Source organism: Hibiscus syriacus, unplaced genomic scaffold (assembly GCF_006381635.1).
Source record: "Hibiscus syriacus cultivar Baekdansim isolate YM2019G1 unplaced genomic scaffold, ASM638163v2 tig00000218_pilon, whole genome shotgun sequence".
NCBI classification, from domain to species: Eukaryota; Viridiplantae; Streptophyta; class Magnoliopsida; order Malvales; family Malvaceae; genus Hibiscus; species Hibiscus syriacus.
Window position 1 is genome coordinate 949,568 of NW_024061774.1, and position 12,178 is coordinate 961,745.

The following is a 12,178-nucleotide window of genomic DNA, read 5'->3' on the forward strand; positions in this document are numbered from 1 at the left end:
GAACAATGACAACTGAATTTTATTAATAATGGAAGGAATCAAAATTACAACGCGTCAAAATATAAAAAGAAATTTGGAGACAATAGTCGCCAAAATACTCATACAAAAGAAACAATTAAAAATAAAGATACAAAGAAAAATAAAACCTTCCGATGAGAATGACGACCAACATCAAAATCTAATTACCTTCATAAAAACTCTTTGTCTATGTCGAATGAGACGATTGACGAAGTGATAAAGGACTGGAGAGCGAACCAAATAATCTGGCAGGCTACTTTGCTACATAATCTGATAACATCGACAAACAACCTTTTACCAAAAGATGAATATAATTATACGTGACCACCGACTAACTAATCAGAAAATAAATGTCGTGATTACTTTTGTGCGTGAACCAAAACGACCGCAAAAGTATGCAAAAAATGTACCAAAAACCATGAGAATCATGCCATAAAAGTAGAGAAAACGCGTGCCACAAAAGTAGAGAAAAATCATGTCACAATGACAAAAAAATTTATTTAAAATTAAAAAGACTAAAGCAAAAAAGATAAAAGACATAATATAAAAAAAATAAAAGAACTAATAGTCACTGACGGTCGATAACTAAAATCAAAATTATTATCATCGTCGGCTAAATAAAAAATCGAAGAAAAAGAAAAAGAATACACAAAACTATTGAAAGGAAACTAGGTTGAAAAAAAAAAGGAAAGGCGGCTAGACCAATGAACTTTTTGTTCTCCTTTCAAATGGGATATAGTTGACATTCTTCCACTTGAAATATCAAGGCAATATGATATGTTTCGTGTGTATAAATTAAATGTTTAGTAGCAATTCTTTAATTTTGTTTTTAGTTGCAAAGTAATGACAAATTGTAGCTATGATTGTGATATATAAATTACAATATCAACACTTGAGATTTCAAGGCGGTATCATCTAATAAAAATAATATTTAATTCATAATTGGTGTATAGATTTCATATATTTCCAATGAACTACATCAAACCACATTATTAAAGAGCAGAATAAAATATTTTTAGAAAATTTATAACTAAATATGTTTATATATTTTAATTTGATTTTAAAATATATTAATATATATTTATAAATTGTCCAAAAACATTTTATTTTCTTTTCTGGTAATATAATTTGACCAAAATATATATATATTTTTCCGCATAACCCTATCCCCATCGGTAGACCTCTCACCATAAATAATTAAGTTCACAAAAAAAAGGATTCCAAATTTAAAACTTGTTTCAAAGTTATATTATGTGGATTCCTTAAACTATTGTGATGTTTATCCCCATATCTACTGTTTTTATATTAAAAATTAATTATAAATAAATCTTCAATCTTTTAAAAAGTCAAATTTGATCCTTAATTTTATAAAAAGATTTGAAACATTTTTTTAAACGTATTAGTATGTCAGTTCAATGTATCTAAAGTTAAATTTTTTAATATTTTATATATTTTTAAACTAATACTTTAATATCATTTTAAATTATTTATTTACTTGATATAAAAAAAACAAGTATCATATAAACATGAAGACACATTTATAGCCATGTAAGATGTCACGCCAATACCGGTAAAATTTAATATTCTAATCATTATTTTTATTTTAAAAAGTAAAAAACAATTTGTTTTTTAAAATTTATTAATCAAGATTAGTTAGAAAAATAAATCTTAAATTAATAAAATATATAAACTCCATTAAAAATGAGTTAGCCTGGTTTGTGGATCTTATTCTATTTAGAAACAAAAAGTCTTTGAGCCTCATTAGACCTAATTTTGGGTAATAAATTATTTTTTAAAATTTAAATCCTTTGATTTTACTTTCATGAAACTAGATCCGTTATTCATCCAATTTAAAAATTAAAAATTCAATAGATAATATTATTTTTCTATAGAATCAAATAATTTTATTCAAAATAAAAATATCACAAATTACAAAAGACATTACAATCACAATCGTAAATTAACACGTAATTAGAAAAATTTCCTACAATCATTGAAACAAAAAGTAACTTAAGACTACATAAGGATCATATAAGGAAAAATTAAATCAAACCAAGAAACTAGAGAAAAAATATATACAAATAGATCTGATCGTATCAGCAAATGAACCATAAAAAGAGATCAAGCTATTGAACGACCACCGACAAATCGCAAATCAGACTCGAGCGACGTGAAATGTTATCCATAAACTCAAATTGGGTATCCAAATCCAATTCTAAAGCAAGAAAGATAACAATATATTAGATAAATGTCATCTTATCAGTTGTGACGATGTCAAATTAACCCTTAGAAAAATAAATAAATAAAAAATACCAAAAAACCAAAAAAAAACATACAAAAAAACGTCATAAAGACAAATAAAAACGTGCAACACATGCAAACTTATTAAAAATTAAAAAATAAAAGAAAATAAAAATATAATATAAAAAAGAAAAAGACAACAAAGAATATTGGTGGACGAAAAACCAACATTAAAATTAGTGTCACCGTCAATCAACAAAGACGGAAAAAAAATCAATGACACACCAAAAAAAAACTAGATTTTTTTTCAGAATAATTATTATTACAATGTTATTATTTCCCGTAGAAAATAGATAATATTATTAAATGACTTCTATCAACTGCAAATATATGTTAACCTATTGTAGTTTAATTTTTAAATTTGATTGTTGAATACTAAAATATTGCACATTTTAATTAATAAAAACTCATTTATATAGCATTTGAGAACTTGAATATGAATTCCAATTAATGTAAGTTGAGTAAACAATATTTGAAAATATAATATTGTTGATTTTTTTTCAAATTATTAGATTTATTAGATACTTATATAGTAATAATTTTAAAATTCATATTATATACTTTATATTTGATTTTAATAAATTTAAATTTTTCTGCTTCTTTTATTAATATAGGATGATTACATTCATTATTATTATTATTTTATTTAATTTGTAGATAAATATACAACTTAATTTTATAATTTAATTGTCATCTTACAAAGATTATAATATAAAATTCAAAAAAAAATTTTATTTATCAAAATTACAAAAATCATAAACAGCAAACCTAAACAAACTATGATCCAATGATGATATTATCAATGACATTCTTTTTCTTTTCTTTTCTTTTTCAATTTAATCAAACATTTAATCCAAAGAAACAGATAAATAAAATTTTCTTCTAGCAATCTTTAACCAATTATTTTGTTCATAAATTCATGTCCGAAGCCAACTAGGACTCACTAGGAGGGTAACCTATCCCATGGCGGCTGTTAGGGAAAGCCATGAAAACGGTACCGGAAATTGCACCGACAACCGGCGGCAACTCACGAGCAAAGCCTTAACGGTCGATTCGAAAGACGGATAAAAACATCGTACGGTGTTGATATCCAACAAAGACAAGGCTGCAAAGACGATGATAGAAAAGAAGGCATGAACAAAGTCACCAATCCTCAATTTGTAGCTCGACAAATTAACCGAACCCAAACCCGAACCCGAAAATAGCCAGAGACCGTTAGTCGTGGCAATACCGTACTGAACCAAGCCATCGGTGCCCTTGTAGCTATCGGTGAAACAAGAGAAAGCACAAGAGAAGCCACAAAGGGAAATGAGGATGCTGGTGAAGATCTTGTTCACAGGGCTGCACTGTCCGTTGTTGGTTAACACAGGGTTGAGGAACTGGAAGATGAAGACGGTCGCCGTCGGGAGGAGCTTGACAAAGTTGCCGAAACCGGAAAATGTTTTGCCGGAGATTGATGAGGAAGAAGAAGTGTTGGAATTAGCCATTTTTGGAATTGAAAAAAGGGTTAGAAAATTAGAAGAAGAGAATGAGGGGTGAATATTTTTGACAAAGTTTGAGGAGTATTTATAACGAGAAGTTTGTGGAGGATGCTTGTACGTAAAACTAGTTTAGTGACCAGGTAAAATTATTTTGCTTTCACTCCTGGAAAGCTTTGCCTCTCTCTAATCTTCAAGCTGCAACTATTTTTTAAGTCCATGTTCTCTCTACTTCAAACAATTTCACACGACAAGGTAAGTTTACTCACCTTCACCAATCACCATCTAACTTTTTGAGGAAAAAATATATATATATTAAATATATAATTAATATAAGGGTAAAGTATAATAATGGTCACTGAACTTTTCTAAAGCTTTCATTTAAGTCCCCCAACTTTTAAAACCTGCAATACAGTCCCCCAATATTTAGTCCGTTTGCAATATGATCCCCCAACAGTTACGTCGGGACCATATTACAAACGGACTAAATGTTGAGGGACCATATTACAAACGGACTAAATGTTGAGGGATTATATTGCAAGTTTTAAAAATTAGAGAACCTAAATGAAAGCATTAGAAAAATTCAGTGACCATTACTTACTTTACCCTTATTTTTATTGCTATTGCTATTATTACTATCCCTTTATTTTTGCTGGTCGCTGTCACAACAGAACTAGAAGCTAATATTAGAAGAATTCAAATTGTTAAAATTTTAAAAATAAAAAATTTAAATTATCGACTGATTTTAATGATAAAAAAGAATATTATTCTTACTAAAAGTTTTGAATTTGTTTTGAATTTGAGTAGTTGTATTTGCATGATGTATTGATGTATGTGTTATTAATTAATTAAAAAAATTATGAACAATATTATCTTATAAGCACACAAGACTATTAAAAAATTAAAAAAACATTAAATATTAAAAGTTAATTTAATTAATACTTAAATTAAAAAATATAAATATAATTATATTAAATAATATTATTTTTAAGAGTTATCTTTCTTTCTTCCATTACCTATTTGATTTTGTTAATAATCTTTTTTATTCTTTCTAATAAAAATCACATATGACATAAATTTTTTTTAATAATCTGAGAGAATTACAAGATAATATATGTTCAAATTTTATTTAACATATTGATAACGCTCAAACATCCTATAAATACAAATGACGCAACTAATCGAACTCCAAAACTTCTAAAAATAATGATTTTTCCTTTTACTATTAAAATTCAAAGTGACATAATTATTATATCATCACTTAACGTCTTTACATAGTAGTATAAGAGCAATGAATCAATGTTTGATTGTGATGGGATCCTGTTAAGTTGTAGTCAAAAGGATGAAAATTTAGTTATAGATCCTTAATAGTTAATCACACGCTCCCTTTTCTTTTGTTTTGGAGCAAAGCAAAAGAAGAAAACGCATTTGCATTAGTTTCCACAAACTGGTAATGATGATATATAAACACTATTTTATCCTCCTTTTATTTCCTTGAAATATTGGGTTTTTATTTGGTCCATATATATAAAATTAGGGATGGCAATGGGTCGGTCGGGTTTTTGGGCCACCCGACCCGACCCGAAAAAAAAGGATCTTCCACTCGTGCCGGACCCGACTCGATCCGATAAAATTAAAGTTTCATCCGACCCGATCCGAATATATGACTTAGAAACTCGACCTGACCCGAAATAATAAAAAAATATTTTTATTCAATAAAAATAATGACTTAATTGAAAAAATTATATATAGAGAAGTATTATTGTAATTATCCCTTAATATATAGGGTAAAATTATATATATTTTTTGGGTCGGATCGAATTTTTTTCACTCTAAATTCGAACCCAACCTTACCCAAACCCAAATTTTTTTTTAAAAAATCTAACCCATTTAAATCGAGTCAAAACCCGTCGAATTTGAGTTGAGTTGCCATCCCTATGTAAAATGCCCCTTTTAGACCGAACACTATTCTATGTATGAATGAAGATTAGATGATTGAGACATTGAAAAGAAGATGGATGGCTACAGCTCTAAAATGTTCACGATTCCATGCCCCACTACGTGGGTCTTTCTTTTCCAACATTTTACCGCTTTTAGAGGACGACGGCCCCAAGAATATATCATAGAAGAGGGAGCAGGACAGTTATCTCTAAAACATTTAAATTATCTTATGTTTTAATATTTTTATATTTCTTATTAATAATTTATTTTTTATTAATAATTTATTTTCATCTTTAAAATTTTACAAATACACCTATCTTTAAAATTTTATAAAATATATCTCATTCGACATAAGTCGTTTATCGTTTAATCCCTTGCCATTTTCATTTCCCCTCTTTATATCTATTCCAAGAGAAACATTAGTTGATAGTGGGTGGACAATTGTAATGGCAAATAACCCAGATGTCGAGCAGTGGCTAATTGCTATTTTTCGTTTCTAATTTGGAGTTTCAACGTTTAAGTTGTTATTTGCATTAATACAAGTTTAATTGATAATTAAATTTCATAAGGATTTTTATAAAATATAAGAGTAAAGTATAATAATGGTCACTGAATTTTTTTAAAGTTTTCATTTAGGTCCTCACTTTTTAAAACTTGCAATATAATCTCTAACATTTAATCCGTTTGTAATATGATCCCGACGTAACTGTTGAAAGACCGTATTGAAACTAAATGTTGGAAGATTGTATTGTAAGTTTTAAACGTTAGAATCTAAATGAAAGATTTAAAAAAGTTCAGTGACCATTACTATACTTTACCCTTAAGATATATATGAAACTTATATTTTTGAATAATTTTCGTAAATATGATATTTATATATATTAAATATAATATAATATAATATTATAGTATCGAGTGAACAAAAATATTGTTTTTTAACGTATAAAATTCATTTTTAATAACTCAAAGTTAGATGATGCACTTCAAGTTGGAAAGGCTCAAGACTGTCTAAACAACTTTAGCAAAGCTTCCGGATTAAAGATCAACTTGCAGAAGCCGAGAATGTTGATTTCACCAAATATTCGTGAAGAAACAGCAAATTATTTTTACATCCATGGGAGAAAATTCCTCGGTGAACGGAATTAGGAACGTACCTGGGTGTCCCTATAATTCATAAGAAGGTGAACTCAAACACCTATAGCCATCTTACGGAACGAGTTATGATGAAATTAGCTGTACGGAAAGGAAGAATTTTATCTATGGCAGGAAGAAAGACCATGATCCAATCAGTCACCGCAACAATTCCCGTACACACGATGCACTCAACAATGCTGCCAATTTCGACTTGGAACAAATTAGACAGACTAAATAGGAATTTTCTGTGGAGCGGGGATTATGAGTTCAGGCGTAATCATTTAGTAAACTGGAGAACGGTTTGCAAGGAGAAAAGCTATGGAGGTTTGGGATTAAGAACTGCTAGAGATATGACTTTAACACCTATGGCTAAGAATGGATGGAAGCTACACAAAAAAGGAAGCTCTTTGGGGTAAAATTTTGAAGAAAAATATCTGAAAAGGAATAACCTCTGGGACAGTAAGGAAAATGCCAACAGCTCGAATGTTTGGAGAGGAATATTGAAAAACTAGATTCATAATTAGAAAGGGTTGTAAATGGAAAGTTAACTCTGAAGATGGAGTAAAGTTATAGCATGATTGGTAGGTTGGTACATCACCCATTAAAGACATGTGTCCCGATATAGATATTTCAAATAGACTGGAAAGGGTGGCAAATTATAGAACCGCGGACCACGAGTGGAACTTCCAAGAAATAAATCAACAGCAACCAACAAATATTTTAGACCAAATCCAGACTGAACTACTCCAAAATAATGAACAGATGCAGCTTCCTGACAAAGCAACGTGGGATCCAGTAAAGAATGGTCTATTCACAGTCAAATCAGCTTTTAAAGATATCCGGCAAAGGAAAAGAATGACAACTGACTACGAATGTCCTGAGTGCCAAGGAGAAATAGAATCAATTAGCCATATTCTGAAATATTGTCGAATTGCAAAGGAAGTTTGGGAAATCACGGAAAGATACTCTAGAATGAGACAAATAAACGAGAATGACCGCGATTTGGATAAAAAGAAATTGCAAATCGGAAAAGAGAACCTTTGAAGGTCTGACTTGGGGAAATATTTTCTCAGCATTAATCTGCGGAATTTGGAAGGAAAGGAACAAAGCTATATTCCAGGGGAAGAATAGGAACCCAAACTATATATTTTAATATGGCCTCAATCTTGCAAAGGATATTAACAAAGCAAGTGATGAGAGTTTTGCGAATATTACCAGAGAGCCACGATGGGTAAAATGGAATAAGCCACCGGCTGGTTTCTTCACGCTCAACTCCGATGGAGCATGCAACATTGATTCAAACATCGCCGCAACAGGAGGTCTAATAAGGAATGTGATGCGGTCGTCTTTCGGTTGGACCCGTAATTGAGCTTCGACGTGAATAATTGAGCTAGAGTCGCTACCGATCATTTTAAAACGTTTAGGTGGATCAGACATCATCTTACCTGATCTGCATTTTACCAGAAATATATCGGGTTAAGGAGTTGGTTACGGTCAAGGAAAGATTAGCACCCTTGAACCGTCCTTTCGGTACTAATTAATTTGTCGGTTATCTTTAATTGCAAAAATTAAAAATTAAAAATAAAATTTAAAGCATTCGATTCGAATTACTTACCTTTGATTGATTTAAACGAAGACCCTTTAAAAAATGTTAGAAAAAATAATAAATAAATATTAAATAAATAAAAAACATAAAAAATAATAAAATTAACTAATGTAATAAATTAAAGGAGAGAAAAAATGAGAATAAATAAGATAAAGAAAAAAATAAATGAAATAAAAAATACAAAAATAAAAAAAACAAAAATAAAATAAAGGTATAAATACATAAATAAAACGCTAGAAAAATATATAAAAACCAAAAAGAAAATAACAAAATAACAAAATATATATATATATATATATATATATTATATATATATATATATATAATAATAGTAAGTGACCAGATGAAAAAAAAATTAAAGGTACAATTCGAAAGGAAATTGGGACTCAAATTAAATTTAGGGGGTAAAATTAAAGATTTTAAAACAAAAAGGACCATAATTGCAATTTACCCTATTTATTCCATAAAGGTCATGCGTGTTATGGGTCGGTCGGTTGGGCTCCATGGGTCGGTATACAATCCCAAAAAATCCCAAGTTATCTTCATCTTCCCCTCTCTCAAAATACAAAACTCTCTCATCTCCCAACCCTCTCAACTCTCCCTAGCCCGACGAAAATCCGGCAACCCCTCTGGTGGCCAACCACCTTTCGTTACCGCCTCCTATGGTCGAAGAAAACCCAAACGCACCCAAACGCTCACCTCCACCCCCCGTACTCGATTCTAGCACCGAAATACCAAGATACCACCTTGATCGGAGCAGATCTAGCTGAGAAGTTATTGTCCCTTACCATTTTCCGACGATTCTTTCTCCTTCGAGGGCTTCTCCGGTTGAACGACGATTTCCCCTTTTTTATGCTTTTCTTTACTACTTTTTGTTTTGCGTTTGTTTCCTCTTTGCTTATTGTGGGATCACTGTGTTTGGTTGGCATTCGACTATTTGTTGGTCGATGGTTCTCGGTGTTCATTTGGTATTTCGTATATGGCTTGTTGGATAATGTGTTTTGTGGTTGTTGGTCGATCGATGTTCGATTGTGTGGTTTACTATTTTTCGATCATGATTTATTTTGTCCTCGATGATGCCCCCCTGTGTATTTATATAGCCCCGATGAGGGTTATTTTTGGCTATTTTGGGGTCAATCTCGGATATTCCAGGCTCGTTCTGTCCGTGGTTAACCGGCCATCCTGGGATGGGTCAGTCCCGGAATTTCGATCGGCCGTTTCGCCCTTTGACTGTTGGTGCCTTGACTGAAAGCTGGGAAACCCTAATGCATTTGGGTTTTGTTTCTAGGCTGGGTCAGGCCCCAAACCCGTTAGACTTCTACTAGGCCATTTGAAATAGACCGAAACATTGGATCTGGAAAAGAAAAACAAAATCTAATAAATTAGATTAAATTAAATGAATAAAATAATAATAATAATATACTAATATAATATAAACTATATAATATATATATTTCCAAAATATTTTTAAACTATATATTATATTTTTTAAAGAAGTTTTCAAAACTATATACTATATAGTTTTCAAAAATGATTTAAAAAATATCATATAAGTTTTCAAAAATGTTTTTAAAACTATATATTATATAATTTTCAACAATGTTTTTAAAACTATATATTTAAAATGTTTTAAAAACTATATATTATACAAGTTTTCAAAAAAATGTTTCGAAAACTATATTATATATATATATATATATATTCAAATTGATTTCAAAACTATATAATATATATATATATAAATAATGCGGACGAAAATGAGTATCTACAACTGCCCCTCTTTATCCTTTTTCGTGGAACGAAAAATAGGATAAAGACAAAATAACAAAAATTTCCATTCGGTGGAGTTGAAAAATTAATTCTGATATTTCAATTAAGAACAACTCCCTGTAGAATTGAGTTATGGATGACTCCTCCGTCGAGAAGTCTTGAAATGATATGAGATTGAAGCCATAGTTCGGAATTTGAATCGGAATGTGGCTTCTCGTTACCTTTCGGTCTTCTTCTCGGTTTAAGGCTCTGCTAACCCAGATATTCTTCTCGACTTAAAGACCTCGATTTAAAATTTTGATGGGGAAATAGTTCATTGACTCCACCCTATGGTTGATAGTCTCTCGAAATCGAACTCAGAAATCTTCGTTGACATATAGCTTTTCTCGACTTAAGTTGTGCTGCCGGGAAATGGTTTCTTGTCACTAAGGCACGGCTGACCCAGATCTTCTTCTCGACTTGAAAACCTCGACCGCAACCGAAAAGTAGTGTGATTGATGTGTCATCGAGCTGAATGGAATCGAACTCGATAATTTTGTTGACATATAGCCCTTCTTGCCTTGAGCTATGCTATAAATTTGATATGTCTTTAAGCTTAATGTAATCAAACTTGAAGGTCTTTTGTTAGCATATAACACTTCTTGCCTTGAGCTATGCTGAAAATAATGTGCCTTTGAGCTGAGTGTAATCGAACTTGAAGGTCTTTGGCAGATAACCCTTATTGCCTTGAGCTATGATGCAAATGATGCGCCTTTGAGCTGAGTATAATCGAACTCGAAGGTCTTTGGCAGATAGCCCTTCTTGCATTGAGTTATGCTGCAAATGATGTATCTTTGAGATGAGTGTAATCGAACTCGAAGGTCTTTGGAAGATAGCCCTTCTTGCCTTGAGTTATGCTGCAAATAATGTGCCTTTGAGCTGAGTGTAATCGAACTCGAAGTTCTTTGGCAGATAACCCTTCTTGCCTTGAGCTATGTTGCAAATGATGTGCCTTTGAGCTGAGTGTAATCGAACTCGAAGGTCTTTGGCAGATAGCCCTTCTTGCCTTGAGCTATACTGTAAATGATGTGTCTTTGAGCTGAGTGTAATCGAACTCGAAGGTCTTTCGAAGGTCTTTGGAAGATAACCCTTCTTTCCTTGAGCTATGCTGCAAATGATGTGCCTTTGAGCTTAGTGTAATCGAACTCGAAGGTTTTTTGTTGGCAGATAACCCTTCTTGGCTTGATCTATGCTGCAAATAATGTGCCTTTGAACTGAGTGTAATCGAACTCGAAGGTCTTTTGTTGGCAGATAACCCTTATTGCCTTGAGTTATGTTGTACTAAATATGCCTTTAAGCTGAATGTAATTGAACTCGAAGGTTTTTTTTTGACATATAGCTCTTCTTGCCTTGAGTTATGCTGCAAATATTGTGCCTTTGAGTTGAGTGTAATCGAACTCGAAGGTCTTTTGTTGGCAGATAACCCTTCTTGCCTTGAGCTATGCTGCAAAAGATGTGCCTTTGAGCTGAGTGTAATCGAACTCGAAGGTCTTTCGTTGGCAGATAACCCTTCTTTCCTTGAGCTATGCTACAAATGATATGCCTTTGAGCTGAGTGTAATCGAACTCGAAGGTCTTTTGTTGAAGGTGCTTCTGAATCGAGTATCTTTCATTTTGGAGTCGAAACTTGACTCTAAAAGCTGCAAAACATTATGTATGTGAGAAAAATAAATGTGATGCTCTTAATTATCTCTAAGATGCATGCAATATGAATTAATCATTGATGGAGTCTCATTTTTGTCCGTTGGTCTTGTACTCGGAATTGAACATGCCCTACTTTCTTCTCGGGTTATAACTTTTCATATTTGAGGATGTCCTGTTTGAAAATGTTTTTTTTCTTTTCTCTTATTTTAAGAGGGAATAATCATGTAAAACATTGCTCCTTAATTCAG

At 31.4% G+C, this 12,178-nt stretch overlaps 1 pseudogene; it reads right to left on the reverse strand.

Annotated features, from left to right (window-relative positions):
• Positions 1-3,184: 3,184 nt before the first annotated feature.
• Positions 3,185-3,840, reverse strand: LOC120149821 (annotated as a pseudogene).
• Between the last annotated feature and the right edge of the window lie 8,338 nt (positions 3,841-12,178).